This window comes from Bubalus bubalis, chromosome 2 (genome assembly GCF_019923935.1).
Source record: "Bubalus bubalis isolate 160015118507 breed Murrah chromosome 2, NDDB_SH_1, whole genome shotgun sequence".
NCBI lineage: Eukaryota > Metazoa > Chordata > Mammalia > Artiodactyla > Bovidae > Bubalus > Bubalus bubalis.
In genome coordinates, this window is record NC_059158.1 from 122,741,867 (window position 1) to 122,765,299 (window position 23,433).

At 45.7% G+C, this 23,433-nt stretch overlaps 1 long non-coding RNA gene across 4 annotated transcripts; it reads right to left on the reverse strand.

Moving 5' to 3' along the window:
• Positions 1-661: 661 nt before the first annotated feature.
• Positions 662-21,674, reverse strand: LOC112578474. Of its 4 annotated transcripts, XR_006548392.2 has the most exons (7): positions 19,602-21,674; positions 19,052-19,182; positions 13,020-13,126; positions 11,477-11,571; positions 2,513-2,780; positions 2,249-2,383; positions 662-1,576 (listed from the first exon to the last, which is right to left on the reverse strand). It is a non-coding gene; the product is annotated as an uncharacterized LOC112578474 (long non-coding RNA). The 4 variants fall into 4 exon arrangements; XR_006548393.2 differs by having other exon boundaries at positions 13,020-13,122; positions 19,052-21,672; XR_006548388.2 differs by having other exon boundaries at positions 19,052-21,670.
• Positions 21,675-23,433: the final 1,759 nt, after the last annotated feature.

Genomic DNA, 23,433 nt, shown 5'->3' on the forward strand with positions numbered 1-23,433 from the left:
CCCGCTCTGGGTTGGTTTCCACCTTGTGTGCCCTTTACTTAGGCCAACACTTTACCACTCTGCTCCACTCATGTGCCTTCTTGAACATCACGGACTGTGCACATACTGATGAGACTGCTGGGAAGTCTCCTAGCAGGTAATCACATGCGAGGATCCCCTCTTATCCTTCAGGACTCTGTTCAGATGACCTCTCCACAGAGAAGCTTTCCTTCACCATTCACTTAAGGGCCTGACTTCTCTTCTTCCCACCATTAATTGCTCTCTGAAATGGCCTGTGTGTGGATTTGTAAACTTGCTTATATTCATCTTCCCCATTAGAATACAAGCACCGGAGAGGGAACCTTGGATCTTGTCACTGCTGTATCTCCAGCCCTGGAACCACCCACGTAACAAGAGCTCAACAAATGTGTCTCAAATGAATTAAGAACGCTATGCTAATAGAATCAATGGACATGAGTTTCAGCAAACTCAGGGAAATAGTAAAGGACAGGCAAGCCTGGCATGCTGCAGTTCATGGGGTCACAGAGTTGCACACAACATAGTGACTGAACAACAGCAACAATACTAATAGAAATCTTTAAAATACCCAGGGACAGAAGACTCTATGACATTATTCTATTTTTTAAATGTCCTAAGCTGGAATCCAGAATGGAGAGCTCCAGCTTTAAATTATATTTTATTTATAAAATAACAGCTACTGAGGAAATTGCACATTTCATCATTCCACGTCCATTCCATAAAATGTTGTGTGAGAAAGACCTTACAAAATTTAATGCCAAGAAAATTAAAATGTTGACACTCCTTACCAACACCTACTCTTGCTGACTATAAGACTAAGAGAGTCGTCACATTTCTCTTTCTGACTTGGCTTCCAGGAAGCTGATATGTTATTCTATTTTTATATATGCTTGAAATCTTTCTCAAAAAAAAGTGAAAAAAAAATTCTTCCTACAGCCAACTGACCACTCAGGTGTAAAAGCAAAATGAAAACATTTTAAGCAAAAAGCAAACAAAAGCCATGGGGAGACACCAGGGCAAATCACAAGACTCGTGTCATTCCTGTTTTTCTGTGTCTTCTGCCAAAACTGGAGATTGGGTGTAAGAAATAAAGACCATCTCATAGAAAAGCATCACAGTACCCAGGACTCTTTCAGTTGCAAGTGTCAAAATCTAAATTCAGACTCATTTAAGAAAAACAAAATAGAATGTGTGGCACACAAAGCTGAAAAGTTCGAGGGGCATTCTCCCTTCAGGCACAGTGAGATTTAGGGATCAAATGGCTGTCTCTGAACCACAGCCTCTCTCAGAGCTGCTTGGTAGGTCTAACTTCACTCCCAGAAAAGGCTCTTTGCATGGCTGCAGGATCTCAGAATCCTAAAGGGTAGGACGATATAATTCATTCCCGCGAAGACTGTCAGGAAGCTATGATGACTCTGATTGGCCCAGCTTGAGTCACATGCCCTTGGGGAGCCAATCACTGGGGCCAAGAAGCTGGCGTCCTCTGGCCAACCTGGACAACTAGGGTAGAGCGGTGGCCATAGTCTTCTCAATCCAAACCATCAACCAAGCAGGAATACTGTGGAAGAGGAGAAGGAAAGTGAAAGTGAAAGAAAGTAAAGTCGCTCAGTCGTGTCCGACTCTGCGAGCCCATGGACTGTAACCTACCGGGCTTCTCTGTCCATGGGATTTTCCAGGCAAGAGTACTGGAGTGGGTTGCCATTTCCTTCTCCAGGGGATCTTCCCAACCCAGGGATAGAACCCGAGTCTCCTGCATTGCAGGCAGACGCTTTACCCTCTGAGCCACCAGGGAAGCCCCTAGAGGAGAAGGAGGATTCCCACAAAGAAAGAGATGTTGGACAACACACAGGGCACATGGAATGGGGCTTAGTGCTCGGACCTCTCTTCCACACTAGACTGTAGAGGGACTGAAGTCAGGAAACTGACTCTGTGGGGTAGAATCTGGCAGATAGGCACCCAGTCAAAGATCGTGGCACTCAGGAGCTGTCCTTTCTGTCGGTCTTGAATGTTATTATATGACTTAAGGTAAGAAACAAGGCCACTGACTATACCACTCAGAACCAAGAAAACAGTTCAGAACTGGGGATGAAATCAATACCAGGAGTCCTGCATGGGAGGCAAGAGCTTTGATGCAGGGTCAGCCCCAGAGCCCAGGGACTGTTGAAATTCAAGGCTGCATCGGCACTGAAGGAAGCAACAGATGGGGTGACTGGTATCAGCACCATCTCACCTGCCTGGGTCCAGGCCCTGGAAGCCAGCCACCAGGCAACCTCAGTACATTTTGCACTGTGTCCCTGGGGACATCCGAGGTGGCAGGGGCAGGAGCTTTATGTAGATGTGCGCAGTCAGGAAGGATATCAGGAATCTTCACACAGGAAAGAGAACGAGAGAGATGCAATAAAAAAAGCAACTGGGGCTCACATTAGCCCTGTTCTGCCTCCCCTCTCATGTTAGTTTCCCCCTCTTCCATCCAAGAGGCCCACAGTTTTCTCACCTGCAGAAACGGTAGAGTAGCAGCATGTGCTTCATGGGGTGATTGAGTGGAGTGAAAGACACAGTTGATGCAATGCAGTTAGCGCTGCACCTGACACAGTCAGCATTATTTTTCAATATTTATAGTCATGGTGATACTAGATGCGCACTGGGGGTGAATGAATGAAGGAACAGATGAATTCTTCCAGGTAGCTATGTGTCTCCCTTCAAAATGACATATCCCCCTGACTTATACAAAGACGAGTTCCTCTCATTATTTTTCTAGTTAACTGGAAAAAAAAAATCCAATTTGAGCAAACTCTCCATCCACCTCTTGTTTCATCCTGTGCAAATGGCTTCCTTAATTAAAAGATCTTAATCACAGCCCAGCTTTTCCCACAGAGCTTTCCAAGGGGAGGCACGCTCTGCCAGGATGGGTCCTGCAAAACATCGGAGGGAGGGAGTCACCTGCCTCTGCAGGCACCTTGGGAACTCCCAGCACTGGGCTCCCTCTCCCCCAGTCTCAATCTCCACCCGTACCTGGCATCAGTCGACTCCTCCCTCTTCTTAACAATCTTCATTTTCTTTGAGACTCTCTGTCTTCTTCACCGTTCCTCTACCTAGGCCTATCCTGGTCAGTAGGTCATCCTGACCTCTGTGTTCCCTCCTTATCTCCCTCTTTCAGTAGATTCTTCATGTTGAGGCTGGTGGCAGGTGCTGCTTTCACAGCCTTTGGACTTGGTTACTATGGAAACTCCTTTATTGCTCACTTGATGATGCATCCTTGGATAATTTCCACCTAGGGGCCTTTCCTCTGGTCCCTCCTTACATCTTGCTCAGACCCAAGCCTTTTCTATTTCCTCCTTCAAGATACAGATATACAGTCTCAAATTTCCCTTCTCCAAGATTTGATTGTGGTCATAACAATAACAACAAACAACAATGATAATGACAATGATTTCTAAGTCCTCCCACCTTGCATAGAACTCCATCCAACCTCCAGCTTCTGAGGCTATCACTGGCATGGTACATTGAGCCCCAGCTGACCCGTGACTGTGCAGCAATCCTTAGGGAGCCCCCACCACCATGAATCTGTCCATATCTGTCCTTATCTGCCCTCCCTGCAAGTAGTCAGGCGAACAGTAGCCAAAATGGGGTTGGCTTTCCATGGAGTCATATTTGAACAGTCTATGACAGCTTCACTTGACTGTGAAGTTTTGCTTTAGGCCAAAGTTGTGGCCTGAACATAGTTTATAAAAAGAGATGGTTTGGTCCAGATGTCCAAGAGAATGTGGATTGCGGGTAACCTGAGGCAAGGATTAAAGCTAAAGTCACGGAACTGGTTGTTGAGCTCTGGGCACTGAGCAGGTGGAAGGACCCTCGTTTCCAGAAAGGCCAGTGGGACCTGGAGAGCCTCTTCTGGATAGATACGAATGGTGGATGGGCCACCAGGGAGTGTGAGTCAGGAGGAGTGGGGAAGGAAAAGACAATATTTTCAACTTAAAAAAGACCATAGAGATCTCCTATTCTGGAATTTTTCACGTAGTTTTTGAGCCTCAGAAACTTCTTCAAAGAAAATACTTTGCAAAAACCCCAAACAGATGTTCTCTGATTTACTTCATCCTCTAGTTCAGAAAGGCCTTGTCTTGCTTATAGAAATCATAATTTTATAGGTCAGAGATGGTGGAATAGGGGCAATTTCATGTGATTCAAAGGAGAAGGCAATGGCACCCCACTCCAGTACTTTTGCCTGGAAAATCCCATGGACGGAGGAGCCTGGTAGGCTGCAGTCCATGGGGTCGCTAGAGTCGGACACGACTGAGCGACTTCACTTTCACTTTTCACTTTCATGAATTGGAGAAGGAAATGGCAACCCACTCCAGTGTTCTTGCCTGGAGAATCCCAGGGATGGGGAAGCCTGGTGGGCTGCCGTCTATGGGGTCGCACAGAGTTGGACACGACTGAAGCGACTTAGCAGCAGCATGTGATTCAAACTAATAGAGATGCTTCAGGATACATTTTTATGAATTTCTACCAGCACTGGCAGCCTCACCACTCACTTTAAGGAACCACAAAGTCTGCACTGGGTTCATTGTCCTTTTCCTTCTGTGAATGTCAAACAAACTTGCAGCCTTGGTTCGGATGGTGGTTTTGCAGTCATTACCAGAACACGATAGAAGGATAAATACAGGCTACACTGTGGAACATGAGCAGGTGTGTTGAGAATCCACATTGTCCCAGAGACAAACAGGGAAAATGTGTGTATTCCTGCTGCTGTCATTTCTTTCCCACCTGCAGCTATATTTAGAGAGAGCTGTTGTTAATAATTTGATACATTTCCTTCCAATCTTTTTTTCAAAAATAAATAGAAATACAGTGATAATATAAGTAAATGTATTTTTAACAAAATTAGAGTCACATATACCTATGGAGTTGGTGATGGACAGGGAGGCCTGGCGTGCTGCAATTCATGGGGTTGCAAAGAGTCAGACATGACTGAGCAACTGAACTGACTGACTGACTGATACCTATTGATTATAAATTTTTTTTCACTCAATAGTACATTGTGACTGGTGTGGGTTGCCATGCCCTCCTCTAGGGGATGTTCCTAACCCAGAGATCAAACCTGCATTTCTTGTCTCTTGCATTGGCAGGCGGGTTCTTTATAAGTAGTGCCACCTGGAAAGCCCCATATTGTGACTATGTGTTTATATCAGCAAATATACCTCTAACATCAATACTCTCAATTACTGTGCAATGATACATTGTACAGTATAAGTAATAAACTATTTGGCCATATGCTAATTGATGTACATTAAGGCTTTTTTCCCCTTTTTGTTATAAACATCATGTTGATAAAAAGTCCTTATACACATATCTCTGCTTATTTGCCCAATTATTTCTTTATAAAAGTGGAATTGTTGATCCAAAGCACTATGCACTTGTGTGGACACTGTTGGTTAGCTGACCAAACCCCCATGCACAGTCCCAATTCCTAGTCACACTGTATACTCACTATGGCTTTTATTTTCTGTATCTGATGACATCTGGGGTCTTGCTGACTTTGGAAAGACTGCCCTCCTCTTTCAGGGTTCAGTTCAGTCACTCAGTTGTGTCCAACTCTTTGCAACCCCATGAACTGCAGCATATCAGGCTTCCCTGTCCATCACCAACTCCCAGAGCTTACTCAAATTCATGTCCATCAAGTTGGTGATCCCATCCAACCATCTCATCCTGTGTCACCTCCTTTTCCTCCTGCCTTCAATCTTTCCCAGCATCAGGGTCTTTTCCAATGAGTCAGTTCTTCACATCAGGTGGCCAAAGTATTGGAGTTTCAGCTTCGGCATCAGTCCTTCCAATGAATATTCAGGACTGATTTCCTTTAGGATTAGCTGGTTGGATCTCCTTGCAGTCCAAGAGATTCTCAAGAGTCTTCTACAAACCACAGTTCAAAAGCATCAATTCTTCGGCCCTCAGCTTTCTTTATAGTCCAACTCTCACATCTGTTAGCTACTTCTTAATGATAGTATTCACTTCTTAATGGTAGTAAAGGATTCACCTGCAAGGGCAATTTTTAAATAGGAACCAACCCACCCAGAGCTCACACCCCACCACCTCCTTTGTTGGGCTTTCTCACTCGGAGTCCCTTTCCACCTATCCTAATACCTGAAGTCCAGGTACCAGGCAACCTGGGACAGACCCTGGGTCACAGAGCCCACTGAGCTTATTCAAATACTGATCTAAGCCACTGACCTGGCCTCAGCCATTCCTTCCCGTGCAGATTATAGTCATACTCACATATGCCCCTTTGTCACCCTGCCTCCTGACTGACCCTTGTTCTTCCCCATGTAGCCTGTCCCTTTCTCTTAGGGACTATGATTTAGTCTTTTCAATGACAATCATCTCCTGATCCTGTTGACCTTAATTTTCTCTTAATATGTGCATGTGTGCTCAGTCATGTCAGCTGAGCCTATGAACTGTAGCCCACCAGGCTCCTCTGTCCATGGGATTCTCCAGGCAAGAATACTGGAGTGGGTTGCCATGCCCTCCTCCAGGGGGATATTCCCAACCCAGGGATCAAACCCAGGTCTCCTGCATCTCTTGCATTGGCAGGCGGGTTCTTTACCACTGAGCCACCTGGGAAGTCCTTCTATTAATACACTACATTTTAAAACACATGGGCAGGAGCATGAAGCACAGGCCTGCCCACCTCTGTTTCTTTTGTGGCCTGTGAGGAGCCTGCAGACAGAAAGTGCTTAGGCCTGGCAAGCTGCATATTTCAGAGTGACTCTTCTGTGGTAACAAGGGGATAGCTTGGGCCCAGCATTGACCTCTAACAGAACAGACATCAGTAGCCCCATACCCACCACCTTCTCTGGTTACATGTCTATCTGCCACTCCCTCTAAGGGAAGGTGGATGATCTGAATGATACCCTCTCCTGCCACATCTTGCCAGCTGGCTTTCCAAACACAGGTATGAACTCCAGGTGGGCAGGCTTCTTGAACCTGTACCTTGATGTAGTTCCAAATGCATGGCTTAGCTATATGGGCATGGACAGAAGTCAGAATGTGAAGGGAGCAAAAAGAATGTATTAGACCAAACAAGTTGGTGCTGTTAGAAACAGAGCAGAAAAAATTTTAAATCACAGATGTTGGAGTTAAACAACCTGAATTTGAATCCAGTTATGTTATTTGTGACCTTTGGAAAATTTCTTAGACTCACTGAAGGTCAATTCCTTCGTCTCTAAAGTGGAAGAAAAATAACCTATCTTAAAAGATTGTTATTAGATTCAAATGAAATCATACATATAAAGCACTCTATTAGTTAGAATTCTTTTAGTTGCAAATAACATAAATTAAGCCCTTCCCAAAAAAGCATATTAATTAATCACATAACCTGCTGCTGCTGCTGCTGCTGCTAAGTTGCTTCAGTCATGTCCGACTCTGTGCAACCCAATGGACTGCAGCCTACTAGGCTTTTCTGTCCATGGGATTCTCCAGGCAAGAACACTGGAGTGGGTTGCCATTTCCTTCTCCAATGCATTAAAGTGGAAAGTGAAAGTGAAGTCGCTCAGTCGTGTCTGACTCTTAGCGACCCCATGGACTGCAGCCTACCAGGTTTCTCCATCCATGGGATTTTCCCGGCAACAGTACTGGAGTGGGGTGCCATTGCCTTCTCCCATCACATAACCTAGAAGTCCAGAATTGTTAGTTTCAGGCAGCATTGGATCCAGGGTCTCTAAGGGCATGACTGGGGCTCAGAATTTCTCTCTGCTGCCCTTGACTTACAGTCCTTTGCAGAGAGACTTTCTTCATGTAGTGCCTAACTGGGCTTTGGAGACCAACAAGACTTCATCATCCCTATTGCTTGTGATCCCAGAAAATAAAGGATGATTTACCTACCTGGGTTTCAGTAGGAATCCTGGGACGTTCTCTGATTGATCCAGCTTGACCCATGTGTCAGCCATCAATCAATCAACTCTGTGGTGAAGACCAGCCATGTGCCTGGCCCAGGTGGGAATTAGGGGAGTAACACCAGAAGTGGACTGAGTGGTCGCATAAAAGTGGGGATGCTGAGGCCAACAGCCCTTGTCCATTACATGTTTTGCAGAAATTGAAGCTGAGTTTACAAAGTGACACCCTTTGGGGGAACTCTGGCCTATCGACATGTTCTGTGTGACTCACACAGAGTTGTCAGCACTGGATATTAACTGACCACATTAAATATTTCTGTGGGAACTATAAATCATCACAACTCTCATGAAGGGCAATGCAGCAATAACTATCTAAATTAAAATGTACATTCTTTTGACCCAGCAATTCCACTTCTAGGAATTTACCCTACGATTCATTCACACACATATAGTTCTGGGAAATGACTACATAGAAAGTTGTGAGTACAGTTTATAAGAGCAAAAGACTGGAAACCACCTAAATGCCCATCAACAGAGGATGAGTTGAAGGAAGCATGATAGACTGGTTCAAAGGAATTTTAAAAACAAGAAAACCTGAAAAAAAATATCCTAATGAACTGATATGGACCGACTTGCAAAATAATTTGTTGAGTGAAAAAACAAAGTTCAGCACAGGGCATATAGCATGATATGGCATGGCCCTGTTTTTAAAGAACTGAGGAACTCTGTGTATGTGAGTGTATGTGCTTGTGTGTGTGTGTGTTTGCTTTCATGTACTGGGAAGGATTCAGGAGAAACTGGTAACACTGGTTATCTGTGGGGGGAGAGAGCTGAAGGGGTAGGTCTCAAGGATAAAGTGAAAGGTCAGCTTTTCACTGAATACTGTAGTATTTGATTAGCTCCTACTTACATTATGTTTTTGAATCATATGAACATATTACCTATTTTAAAATAAAGTAGAAAACATTATTATCCAAACAAGGTAATGTTTAGTACCTTGTGTGGTCAAGGTTTATATCTGGAGTTCATACACAGCTGGAATCTCAAAGGAAAAGATCTCAACACATTTATCTGTTCGGCTTTTTCTCCACATCGCTAACCATCTAGGTGTTTAAGAAACACAGGATGGTTTCTGTGGGATGAAGTGAATCAGGGAAGGCTTCCTGACAGAAATTTCCAACAGGCTCTTGAAAGATGAATAAGTGCTGAGGGTGTACAGAAGGAGGTGGGGTTTCCAGGCAAAGGGAACAGCACGTGACTAAAGCCTCCGCATTGGCAGAAAACATTATGAGGGGGCCAGGCCAAATTCCAAGAAGCTGGAGGAGGATGTGTGCTAGGAGGGGCAAGACTTGGGAGGTCAGCTGGGTCAGGTCACCGTGAAGCACCCAGGCTCCACCCCATAGGCGACGTGACGTCGTCAATGTCCCGTGTCACAGTGTTCCCATGTCAGCAGGGATGAAGGGAACCAGGCCTGGCCAAACCACAGCCCTGGCAGCTAATGAAAAGGCCCAACACCCAGGGACCAAAAATGCCCCCTCTTTGGTGGCTTTATCTTCATCACAGACTGCGTTTGCGGCCTTCCAGTTATAGCATTCTGCCTTCAAAAGGAAGAAGCCAATTACCCCTGCCCCTTGCAGCTGGCTGCATGCAACCCTCCTCCTGCCAAGCCCCTGTCTACAGCCAGTGGAGCACGGTGTCTCCCAGGGCAGAGTCACCCCAGCCCATCCCTTCCTGTTTGCCACACACAGCATCTCCTGTTTCTGGAAGGCACCAAATTTTGTAGCAAAGTTGGAAAGAAACCAGCTGTCCTGGAGCCTCACCCTTGGGCCCCAAGGCTCTCCTTGCCCTCCTCCACCTCCCTTCCCAGACCTCTCTTCTTGCAGATTCTGTCTACTCTTCCCTTCATATCTAGTCCCAGACATGAATTACCCTTGACCGCAAGGGAGACTGGGACAGCCAGATGCCCTGTCTGCCCTGCTGTCCCACCAAGGGACCAGGAACTAAAAACTCTCGTGAGAGGTGCTCTGTCCAGGGAGAATGTGCTGAGAAGGGGCGGCAGGTGGAGGGAGTGGGGATTCAGAAAAGGCCTCAGGACCCCTGCAAGCCCACCTCCCACACTGACTTCTGCTCAGGCGCTGAGCAAGTCCAGGCTGAAGCTGGAGATTTCCATGTTCTACAAGTTCAATCTGAAAGAAAGACTTAACAAGATACTTTCTCACTTTTAGAAAAATACATATGTAGTTCATAGTTCTTATTGATTATTTTTTAAATCAGAATCTAGAAGTAAGCAAAAGAGAGAAGGGGAATATAAAACAACTTGTGAACCCACTATCCTAAGACATTGATATTTATTGTTGTCTTTCAGTCACACAGTTGTGTCTGACTTTTTGCAACCCCATGAACTACAGCATGCCAGGCCTCCCTGTCCCTCACCATCTCCTGAAGTTTGCCCAAGTTCATGTCCATTGCATCAGTGATGCCATCCAGCCATCTCATCCTCTGATGCCCTCTGCTCCTTCTGCCGCCAATCTTTCCCAGCATCAGGGACTTTTCCAAGGAGTCAGCTGTTCACATCAGATGACCAAAACACTAGAGTTTCAGCTTCAGCATCAGTTCTTCCAACGAGTATTCAGGGTTGATTTCCCTTAAGATTGACTGGTTTTATCTCCTTGCTGTCCAAGGTACTCTCAAGAGTCTTCTCCAGCACCACAGTTCAAAGGCATCAATTCTTTAGCGCTCTGCCTTCTTTATGGTCCAGCTCTCACAACTGTACATGACCCCTGGGAAGACCATAACCTTGACTATATGGTCCTTTGTTGGCAGAGGAATGTTTCTGCTTTACAACACACTGTCTATATTTTTCATAGCTTTCATGCCAAGACGCAAGCGTCTTCTGACTTCATGGCTGCAGTCACCATCCGCAGTGATTTTAGAGCCCGAGAAGTGGAAATCTGTCACTCCCTTCACCTTTCCCCTTCTATTTGCCATGAGGTAATAGGGCCAGATGCCATGATCTTAGGTTTTTTAATATTTAGCTTTAAGCCGGCTCTTTCATTCTCCTCCTCCACCCTCATCAAGAGGCTCTTTAGTTCCTCTTCACTTTCTGCCATTAGAGTGGTATCATCCACATATCTGAAGTTGTTGATGTTTCTCCCACCTATTTTGATTCCAGCTTGCAACTCATCCAGTCTGGCATTTCTCATGATGTGCTCAGTGTACAGGTTAAATAAACAGGGTGACAGCAGACAGCCCTGACATATTCCCTTTTCAATCTTGAACCAATCAGTTTGATATTTATTTTCTGGGAATAAATCCCTAAGTTGCTTTGTTTTGTTTTTCAAAAAATAGAATCATATGATGTATTCTCCTTTATAACCTGATTTTCCACTTACCAAATCATAACCATCTTCCTACAATAGTAGATATTCTTCTACAACATTATCTTTAATTAGCTTCACAGGACCCCACTGTTTAGATGCACCACAGTGTGACCAGCAGCCCCCCATTATGATTTTATCCCATTTTTTTGCACTTAAAATCAGTGCTCCAGTGAATATTTGTATATATGTTACCTTTTATGCTTGCTCAGTTATTTCCTCTATGATCAACTTCTGGAAGGAAAATTTCTGAAGGAAGGGCTTCTGCTCTTTTAGGCATTTGAGTTCTCCTGCCAAATGACAGAAATAAAGTTTATGAACAGAACTAAATCCCATCTCAGAAGCTTGTCAAAGGTATGGGTCCCCTGGATTGACCACACTTACGCTGGGGATTGGGAGGTGACCAGAGCCAGCAGAGCAGCCTCAAGGAAGGACAGAGAGCCACAGGGAACACATAAATTAAAAAAAATTATTGGAATATAATTGTTTTACAACATTGTGTTAGTTTCTGCTGCACACCATCGTGAATGAGCCATGTGCATGTTAAGTCCCTCACTCCTGTCCAACTCTTTGCAACCCTATGGACTGTTGCCTGCCAGGCTCCTCTGTCCATGGGATTCTCCAGGCAAGAATACTGGAGTGGGTTGCCATGCCCTCCTCCAGGGGATCTTCCCGACCTAGGGACTGAACAGACGTCTCTTAAGTCTCCTGCATTGGCAGGTGGGTTCTTGATCGCCTGGGAATCAGCCATATGTATATATATGTGGCCTCCCTCTTGATCCTCCCTCCCACCCCCCCATTCTACCCTACTAGGTTATCACAGAGCACTGAACTGAGCTCCCTAGAGCACAAGAATGAAGCCATATCAGGAACCTAGCCCATTAGACCAATAGCTTCATTTTCACCATGGTGATGCTTATGTGCTAAAGCGCTGCTTCAATCCTCATAAGTTCCCAAGGAGGTAGAACCTCTGTTTCCAGTTGAGGAAACTGAGGCTCAGATGAGTTTGAATGTCTGCTCAGTGTCATGAAGCTGGCAAGAGAAATGCCAGATCCACAGGAAGCCATCTGGTCCTGCCACATTCTGAAAAGAGGAGGGTGCTGACTGCAGTACAGCCCTCCCCTTATCCCCTACCTACAACTCCCCAGGTCACTGGCATAAACACAGGCCACTCAGAGTCAAGGGCAAGTTCCCAGGTGACTTCCTTACAGCAGCTCTCTGGGAAAAGCTGGCTTGAAGGGCTGGAATTCAAATTCAAACCATTTTAACGTGCAGTTGGTGGTGAGAGTGCAGACATTTGGGTCCTTAGACTCATAGATCTCTATCAAGTGCCTGATGGTTTCCAACAGAGGCTGGGAGGTCATGAGTTGTGTGGGCTGCTCCTCTCACTCTTGGACAAGAATCAGTGTCAGTTTTGATATTATGATTGCCATCTGCTGTGCTGTGCTATGCTCAGTTGTGTCCGATTTTTTTCAACCCCATGGACTGTAGCCCACCAGGCTCCTCTGTCCATGGAATTCTCCAGGCAAGAATACTGGAGCGAGTTGCCATTTTCTTCTCCAGGGGATCTTCCCAACCCAGGGGTTGAACCCATGTCTCTTGCATCTCCTGCATTTCAGGTGGATTCTTTAGCACTGAGCCACCAGAATGATTGGAACCAACTAAATAAACAACAGTATCTGAGAAGCCCACGTCAGTTTTTCCCTGCCCTTCTCATGCTTTCCCCTGTCCTTCTCACCTTAAGAATCTGATCCCCATGTAGAAACATAGCCTCTATTGTTGAAAGGTTGTTTCACTTGAGATGTAGCTTCCAGTTACAGGCAGAAATCCATGGGCAGACTCTGCCTAGGAGAAATATTCTTGTCACATAAGAATCCCTCTATTAATCAAAAATCACATTATGGCTTCGAGAATGAAGTTTCCTTTACTACTCTTTAATAATAAGCCCGAGATAAGATAAAATTGGTAATTGCACGTTCTCTTCTGATGGGAGATAATACAAAAGTGGTATAGAAATTTGGCTTAAAGGAGTATATTCACTTGGCTAATAGGCTTCCATTATGTGTCCTTTACTTATTCATTCATTACGATTTTGCCACGTATGGAAAACTTTAATTGGAAGTTACTTATTACATTGTTCCTAAATGTTAGCAGCAGAGGAAAGTTTTCGATAATCAAAGAAGGTTGAATGCAACAGAAGCCCAGGATTTTCTAGACAGTGAATCCAGTTAAAGTAGATCACTCGTACCAAGCACGGGTGACGGCCTTCTCCTCAACAGATGCCCTTCAAATCAGAGATTAAGGACCAGCTTCATGTTGACAAAGCTCAGATATTTTTCAGTGAAAGTACAATAAATGGATTCTAAATCATATATTGACATATGCATTTTGTTTCATTTATTACCCATATTTCAGAAGGCAGCTGTCCCTCAGCTACAGTCCACAGTCAAGGGAGAACAATCAGATGCAAGGAAATCCTATAGGTTTGTTTTGTGTGATTTTTACCAGCCTACAGGTTATGCCTTAATTACTGGCCATTAATCCCTATTAATCAATTAAATCATATTTACATTTCTGGCACCAGCATGATGAACTCAAGTAGCACTATCACAAGGGAATATTCCTGATCGAGAGGCAAAGCTCTACAAACACCTAGCATAACTTGTGTAACTGAAGTAGGAAGTGCAGTTCACCAGGCATTCTGTGGTTCCCATCAGTTCCAGCTGGGGTTGGGTCCTTCCCTGGGTCATATCTCACTGGTATGGACTCAGCATCAGGGGGTGTCCATATCCAGAGAGCTTTGTGAATGGTGTTTTGCTGGGCCTCGCTTACATTGCAAAACAGAAGAGTTGAAGCAGATTTGTTTGTTTAAATCATTCTTTAGCTTTGATTTTTTTTTTTTTCTCTAAACCTTTATTTTTTGAGCAGTTTAGGTTGACAGCAAAATTGAGGGGCATATACAGAGATTTTCCATAAACTCCCTGCTCCCACATACACATAACCTTCCCCATTTCCCAAGTGGTACATTTGTTACCATTATCCCTACATCCCTAGTTTACATTAGGGTTCATTCTTGGTGTTGCATATTCTATGGGTTTGATGTATCCACCATTATAATACAAAGTAGTTTTACTGCCCTAAAATCCTCTGTGCTCTGCCTATTCATCCCTCCCTTCCTCCAACCCCTGATCTTTTTACTATTTCCATAGTTTTGCCTTTTCCAAAATATCATATAGAGTTGGAATCATGCAGTATATAGCCTTTTCAGATTGGCTTCTTTCACTTAGTAACATGTATTTAATTTTGCTCCATTTCTTTCTGTGACTCAGTTGCTTACTTCTTTTAGCACTGGAAAGAATTCCATTGTCTGGATGTACTGCAGTTTATCCAGTTACCTACTAAAGAACATTTTGGCTGCTTCCAAGTTTTGGCAATTATGAATAAAGCTGCTAAAATAAGGATATGTTCATTTGCATTTGGAAGTATCTATGAGCCATACTCAATCTAGATCTACAAGGAAGGCTGGCAGACGTTTACCATCACCATCTTAGAGATGCCAGAGCCAGAGGATTCTGCTCGCCCCCAGCACCACCCAGCTAGTAAGTGGTAGATCTTGTCAGGAGCCCAATCTTCTGACCCCTCCTCCCCTACCCCAAAGCTGCCAACCACTTTGGAGGGACCCAGGTGGAAAGCCCTCTCTAAAGAGCAGATGATCCACTTTGGGCTAAATGGAAATTTGTAAATCAACTCCTCCCTTCAGATCTGGCATGTAACATTTATAGAGCTTGGATCCTTCCTCAGAGAAGAGTCTTGTGAAAAATACTTTCTGTAGTTAAGCTTGTGTCTAAGCTCTCCCTTCCCTTACAGGTCTCTTTAATGAAACCTCAGGAGATTGATAAAATGAGATGGTAGCTGCCCCAGTATACATTTTTATGGTGGCTCCTCCATCTCTCTTCCCCAAATCACCACCCTTAATTAAGAATACATGAGGACAGCACCTAGTCTTAGCACTGACAGGTGAAAAACCACACCAAATTAGAAAAAGCATCCCAGTGCAGGTTAACAAAACATGATTCCTAGGAGGTTGTGAGGGGGAATCTAACATAAAACAAACTTAAGGGACTTCTCTGGTGGTCCAGGGGTTGGGAATTCTCCTGCCAATATAGGGGATATGGGTTCGACCCCTGTCCTGGGAAGATCCCACATGCCACAGAGCAACTAAGCCCGTGCACCACAATGAAGACTCAATGCAGTCAAAAATATTTTTTTTTTTTTAAAAGGCAAACTTAAGGTGCTGTGGAGGTTCTTCCAGCTGCTAGCAGAGGCAGTGGAAATCAACAAGCTTTAGCCAGAGCTCCTGGGATACTCTGGCTTCTGTCATTTATTGACTCAACAAAGTTGAGTATGCTCCTTGCATCAATCAAAGAAACCACTGGCACATACATAATGGAGCTCACAGTCTGGGGTTGTGGGGGGCAGGGAGATGGCAGAAAAGTCATTAGAAGATTATAGAATAATCAGTGTTGGGAGTCACAGTCCAAATGGGATAGGAAGAGATGCCAGAAGGGCAGACCTCACCCAGATTGGAGGGCAGAGAGCTGGGAGAGCCTTATCCATGGGGTAGTGCTTGAGTTGAGTCTTGAATGATGGGTAGAGGCTATCCAGATGGTCAAATGAAGAAAGGCTGTTCTAGCAGGGACACAGCGTGTGCAAATGCACAGAAGCTAGAGGAACATGAGGCAGATATCATGGGAATGGGAAGGAACTAAAAAACCTGCCCAAGATCTTCAGCACCTCCAAGAGCCCATCCTTCCACTGGCAGAGTACTCCAGAACCTCATGAATGTTCACTGAACACGACCAGACATCACCAGAGCCCTGGGTACTCAGATGCTGTGCAGCTAGATCCTGGTTCAGGATTTGACACCGGAGAAAAGTCTGTGTGGAGCCCAGACCTGCCTGGGTCATGCCAGAGGTCCCCAGAGAACTTCCTGAAGTTCTCTCTCCCTCAGTTTCCTCATCTTGCAAACTGGATTAATTACACCTTCTCTGAAAAGTTTTCCTGAACATTTAAAATAATGCTTATGGCACACCTAGAACAAAGATGACTACTCCATGCATGGTCATTTCATTTCTGTTGCTATTATGGGGCATCTTGACTGGACTTGTGATGATCCTGGAACCACAGACAATGCCATCCATTCCACACTTGCCTGCTGAGTCTGAGTTAATGGCAGGTCTATGGGCTAACAGTGTGCATACCTCCAGAGACCCAGAGGTTACACTCTGCCAATAACAGGGCTTAACTCTCTTTCAAAGCCCACAGAATCCAGATACCACCATTTTTCTCTCCTTGTGCTTTTAAAGAATGCACCCTCCATTATTCAGTTCAGTTCAGTTGCTCAGTCATGTCCGACTCTTTGTGACCCAATGAACCACAGCATGCCAGGCCTCCCTGTCCATCACCAACTCCCAGAGTTCACTCAAACTCATGTCCATCGAGTTGGTGATGCCATCCAGCCATCTCATCCTCTGTCGTCCCCTTCTCCTCCTGCTCCCAATCCCTCCCAGCATCAGGGTCTTTTCCAATGAGTCAACTCTTTGCATGAGGTAGCCAAAGTATTGGAGTTTCAGCTTTAGCATCAGTCCTTTCAATGAACACCCAGGACTGATCTCCCTTAGGATGGACTGGTTGGACCTCCTTGCAGTCCAAGGGACTCTCAAGAGTCTTCTCCAACACCACACTTCAAAAGCATCAATTCTTCAGCACTCAGCTTTCTTCACAGTCCAACTCTCACATCCATACATGACCACTGGAAAAACCATAGCCTTGACTAGACGGACCTTTGTTGGCAAAGTAATATCTCTGCTTTTGAAGATGCTATCTAGGTTGGTCATAACTTTTCTTCCAATAAGTTTAAGTGCCTTTTAATTTCATGGCTACAATCACCATCTGCACTGATTTTGGAGCCCCCAAAAATAAAGTCTGACACAAAAAAGAATTGCAAAGGTAAATCTGTTGGAGGGAAGAACAATTCCACATTCTCAAGACAAACAGAAATGTTGTTGGAGTGTCTACCATTTGGATTGGCAGCACCACCTCCCTGCTGCCCGAAGATTTGAATCCGTAGTTTTCTTTCTCCATCTTTTCTCCCCTTCATGTGATTCCACTCTTACCAACCAATTTTAGGGCATCTTTTGAGGTAAGAAAATTAACTTTATTACAGGGATGATTGATCATGCCCAGTTTCCATTGCTACCCAATAGATTCTGCCATTAACTCAAAATGAGCCCTGGGGGCCCCATATCCCAGGAAAGCCCTCAGCTCCAGGCAACCTGGGATCATTGGGCAGCCTTGACTGGGTACCAAGCAGTCCTTATGAATCCCAACTCCACAATGTAATGTGACCTTGGGCAAATTACTGACCCTCTCTCACCCTTCATTCCTCATCTGTAAAACAGTGATACCATACCTATTACACAGTTGTGTGTGCTCATCATACAGTAGACAATAACTGAAGGACAGCTATTTTCTATTTTTAATATCATTATTCTCTCCCTTCTTGACTCTGAAGGGATGTCTTGTTGCTGAGTACATTCGCCATCCTCATGAAGAGACCACGCAGAGTCTAAGTCCTAAGCATGTGTTGGCTCCAGTCTCCCTTATAGGAACAGCAGCCTTCTATTCTATATTGCTGTCAAACTGTTGTGCCTCTCCTGCAAAAACCTGCAGAAGAAACACCCTCCTCCAGGAAGTCTTCCTAGGTAGACTCTGTGTCCAATTTCATTATTTTTTGGTTTCCCAGCAGGAAAAAGAAAACACACTTAGATGAGATACCAAGGAGAATTTTTATAGAGGGACCATTTATAGGAATATGAATAGGACTTAAAGAACCACCATTGGAAATCAAAGTCCCAGAGAGCAGCAGCAGCAGGAAGTTGTACCCACCCCTTGGCCTGAAGGGAATGGTGTTCTTGGAGCCTGGTGAGACCTCAGGCCAGGCTGAAATTGGCCAAACCCAGAAGCCAGAGGGCAAGGGAGCCTGGGAGATGCAGTATGTGCATGTCAGTTGCAACCCCAGAGAACAGGACAGGGAACCAAAGGGATCTGGGGCAGGGGCAGAAATGAAGACTAAAGCACAGCCCTGTTAGTCCAGCTCCTCCATTAGGCTCTGCAAACAGGATAACTGGGGAGGAATCTGCTATTTGTGAGACATACATTTTCCATTTGAGGATCTGTGGTGAAGGCTATGGTGTCGTACCCCACGACATTCCCACAAACATTCAGCCTCGTCTTCTCCCTCTGGATTTCCCTCTGGGGCAGAGAGCTTGTCACTTATTGAGCACCTACCATGAACCAGGCAGTGAGCCCCGTTTGACCTGCACAACAATACTGAAAGGGCTTCTGGTTTGCAGGTGAGGAAACTGAGGCTCTTTGAAGCTGAGCCTTGCCCAGGGTCACTCAGCTAGAACTGTATCCAGCTCTGTCTGTGAAACCATCAGTTATGTCACCAGACTCCGTGGTTTCATGAAAGATTGCCAAGCCTGCCTCCCTCTACCCTGGCCAGCTGTCCACAGGTCTTATTCAGGCTTTTATCTATCTACTACAGGGTTGTTTGATGGGATCCACTCAGCCCTCACACCTGAACCCAATGTTAGATGCACCCAGACTGACAGGCACTCGGAGTGGCTGTTCGTTCTATTATCACCTCCCCGAATAGTGTTGAAGTCAACCCAACTGCACAATGCACATCCTTCACCTGAAACTTACCTTCCACGGGTGAGATGCCAGAATGAAGCCAAGATAAGCTCCGTCCTGGCCCGCAAAGGGCCCTGACTTCTCAGTCTCGGAAATGAGAGGAGATTTCTGCCACCCACAGTGATCCACCACATAGGGAACTCCTACACAAGAAAGGGGATTAAGAGTCAACGATCAAAACAGAACAAAGCGAGATGACAGGTGTCCACTACTGGATAATTTAATGTCTTTTAAAAATAAGCAAGATTCTCATCTCCATAGAAGCTTTTGGATGTAATTCTGCCTGAATTGGGGAAAGGAGAGAAGATGGGCCAGAGTCCCTCCAGCTTTCATTCTGAGTTGCATAGTGAGTGAGTTCAGTGTTGGTATGAAGAGGCAATGGCTTTCTGTTTTCAACAGGAACACTGGGCAACCTTGAAAAGCTGTGCCCTCCATCCCCCTGCCTGTGAACATAGCCACTGGGGCTTCCTGGTCCCCGTTTCAAGGCCCTTGCCCATCTCCTGCTATCTAGCCTCCATCTTTCCTGCTGCAGGACCGGCAGCCCATTTCCTCTATTCCCAACCTTGTGGAGATGGAGAACAGCTGGGCCTTGATCCTCCGGAGAATAACTTTTCAGAGATTTGTTTGAGTGGAAACACCAGGGTCCTGAGGAATTTTCCCCTTTGTTTGAAAACGAATGATTTCCTCCTTGGCTGCTCTGAGGGGTTTCCACCTGAGTTGTGGTAACTTCAAAGGCTCCCCATGTTCCTGCTGAAGAGGCCAGAGGCTCTCTGGGGTCTCCTCCCGCTGCTTCTGCCCAAGGCCCTTCGGCCTCTGCCTCGAACCCACCCCTCAGCAGCCTGAATCAGGGCCCCAAGCACACTTGTGATGGGCTAGATGACTGCATCTGCACAGATGTGTACCGAGGCTTGTGTTTGGGAGTGCGTCCAAGATGCATCCAAGATGCATCGCTCTCTTTGCCCATTAAGAATGAGCCTCAGAGAGCAGAGAGACAGGAGGGGAGACAGCTTTCAGCAGAGTTTGCTCAGTTTCAGTTTGTAATAAGTATTTATGACCAAGTTACAACAAGTCCTGAAAAAGAAGCTTTTCATGGAAACACAGATACTTACTGTTGTGTTAATTACAGGCCTCTACTGGCCCTTCCAATATATGCTCTATGTTCTTTTTTAACGCTTTCCAGTGATTCTTTTCTTCCTTTTTTAAAAACCGTGCCCAAGGAGCAGCTGTTTTCTATATGCAGCTGGGCCCTGCAACAGACAACTGTTTCTCTTTTAGCAACTTTGTCAAGCTTATTGTGAGATTAATCTGACTGCAGGTGTCAGGTAAAAGCAGAACTCTGTTTGCAAAAACCAAGAATCCTGTGGAGGGTGAGGGGGGAGGCCCAGGAGTCAGAAGACACGTTGGTCAGAACTCAGGAAGCTCAAGAACCTGCAAGCCAGGCCTGGGATGGCCACATCCACCCTTCCCTGGCTGCAGGGCGACACCACACTTCCGTCAGGGATGCCTGGGTCCTGGAGAAAGATTCTTTGCAAGTTGAAGAGCAGAGCCTTTTAATTGCCATGTCCCCAGTGACATAAAATCTCACAAACAACCTCCATAAATCACACCCTGACAGCTACCGGGCTTGTCCAACGCTAAACACAAGTGGACTCTTCTTTTAAGTCAAGACTTAAGTTGTAGGGAGCACCATCACCCTTCAGCAAACATCTGTAGTTCATCTTATCGTTTGAAGAAATATATGAGTTTCACTGTCTTTTTTTTTTTTTTTCCTTTAAGCCTTTTGCAGCTTCTGCTCCTTGATTTCTTTGAAGACCATCTGCTCCATATAAAACTGGGGGTGGGGGCATGCCGTGCAAAGGGAACATTTGGGAGCTGTACAGGCTGTGAGAAAATGCAAACACTGCAAAAACTGTATCAGCATCACTGGACAGACCACTTGTCCTCCTGAACCCCTGACCCTCAGTGAGTGTTGGACTTGGGACTTCACTGGTGGCTCTGGCTGCCGTGTGTTCTGGTTCTGCTTCATGGCCAAAATTAAAATCCCAGGGCTGGTGATTTTGAGAAACCTCAAACCTGGAAAATACATGCTGGGGTTGACCTCCAACACTTCCCTAAAAATACCCTGTGGACAGCAGAATGCAAAGGGGGACCCGGGTGCCTTGGGTGATGTTTCTCGCAAGCACGGCAACAAAGGCCCCTGTCTCGGGAGCGTATGTCATGGCATGATGTTACCACAGGGGGGTAGAAGTCATGCACTTGGCCGTCCTCTCTGAAAAGCAGAGGGGAAAAGAAACCAAGCTCTCCGATGCAAAGAATGGCAGCAGGTCTTCCTGTCCCGCTGCCGGTCCCTCCCCCCAACCCCAGCCCCAACAGAGGTGTCGGAACTGAAGCTGGCTTCTCAGAGGCACCAGATGTTGAAACATTTGACCCCTGAAACCATCGCCACCCCCAGCCATGCCTGGCTGGGTTTCCTCAGCCCTAACGTAGCCCAGGCAGCCTGCATTGTCAAGTTCCAGGAGTACTGCTCCACTTGCCAGGAAATGAATTTAAAGGATGCTTTAGAAAACCAGAGCAGTGCCTGTTTTGCCATGGAAGCAAAGCTAAAACAGTGATGATGACTGAGATTATAACACCAGCTCTTCCTTCCCCCACATAAGTTTCTGTTCTTTTTATATGTTGACCAGAGAGGTCCTTATAAATTCCAAAGCTTCCAACAGCCAGTTTCATTTTCCCATCTGCCCCACAAGCTCCAAAATGCTTTAGTTAAACTGATTAAAGCATTTACAGTTAGCATCCTTGTTATTAGCAGTATTAGTTTTATTGCTAGAATTTACAGAAAAGTTTTGTGAAGTTCAAACTCAGTCCTTTATGGGGTCCTCCTGTTTTTACTTCTCTCTGGAAACACACTAAACACACACACACACACACAGATTTTAAGCAATGAAACAAGCCACAGGTTTTTAAGGCTCATTTGAGCCTTTGCCCCTGAAAAGATGGATTCAAGCATCATTGGTATTTTTGTGGTTTGTCATGGAAGGCCCTTCACTGGCTGAGAGTTCAGCTTCCAGCTGGATACCCTGGCCAGGTCTGACTTTGCCCACACTTAGAAGGCGGTGTCGGAGAAGGCAATGGCACCCCACTCCAGTACTTTTGCCTGGAAAATCCCATGGATGGAGGAGCCTGGTAGGCTGCAGTCCATGGGGTCGCTACTAGTCGGACACGATGGAGCGACTTCACTTTCACTTTTCACTTTCATGCATTGGAGAAGGAAATGGCAACCCACTCCAGTGTTCTTGCCTGGAGAATCCCAGGGACGGGGGAGCCTGGTGGCTGCCGTCTATGGGGTCACACAGAGTCGGACACGACTGAAGTGACTTAGCATAGCATAGCATAGCATAGAAGGTGGTGTAAGGCCACCTTCATGTAGCATGGGGCTCTCACTCTCCCCATCCCTCCTCCCAACAGGTCCAGTGGAAAGCCCAAAGCAAGTAAGCATGAAGACGCCTTTAAACAACAGCACAGATTTACCCAACTCTGTCAAGCCTGCAGATTTACAGGACAGAGGAAATTTTACCCGAGGCGCGCAGTGGGTGGAGGGAGGACTTTTTGTGTCAATCACCTCCTACAAGGTCAGAAAATAAACTTGCTTGCAGTTGTTAGCCACTTGGTGGAGATGGCAGAGAAGCCGCTTTAAACAGTTGATTCAGCATTAAAAGTGGAGGGAGTAGGAGTTACGGTAAGTCTTCCTCCCCTGCCCCCGGTCAGAGCCGCTCTTCTCTCTGAAGGCTGCCTCCGAAACCCTCAAGGTGCGCGGTGCCCGACGCGCGGTGCTCTGCGATTACGGCCATGATTTGTTGGAGCACTTTTATGTAGAAGCGCCTGCATCTGAGGTCTGTAGCGCACCTCTTTGACAGTTCCAGATGTTGTGAAGATGAAATACCTCCTGCTTGAGGAACTGTGCAACTAGGAGGCCCGAAAGGTGTTCTGAATGCAGTTTAAAAAGGCATCCATCTTAAAATAATTTCAACATCTCACTCGTCTATTTATAAGCACCGTCAGGTGGCTTGATGGTTTTTTTTGTTGTTGTTCTTTTTTTTTTTTTTTTTTTACCTTCTCAGAGTATTTCAAGAGGGTTGCTTTTACATCAGGATATTTTAACCAATGACACTTCCGCCTGGGACTACCTGTTTAACCTGCCTTCCAACACTGCGGATATCTTTCTACATCAAGCTTGAGGCAGAAGGGCCTTCTCGTCTTTCCATTGGGTCCATCACTATCAACAGGGCCTGACGCTGGGAGGAAGGTGGAACTGTCCAGGCCTGGATCAAGCAAGATTCATTGGAGAGAAGGCCAAAAAAAGCCCCACTTATCCCTCCAACCTCATAACTCACCAC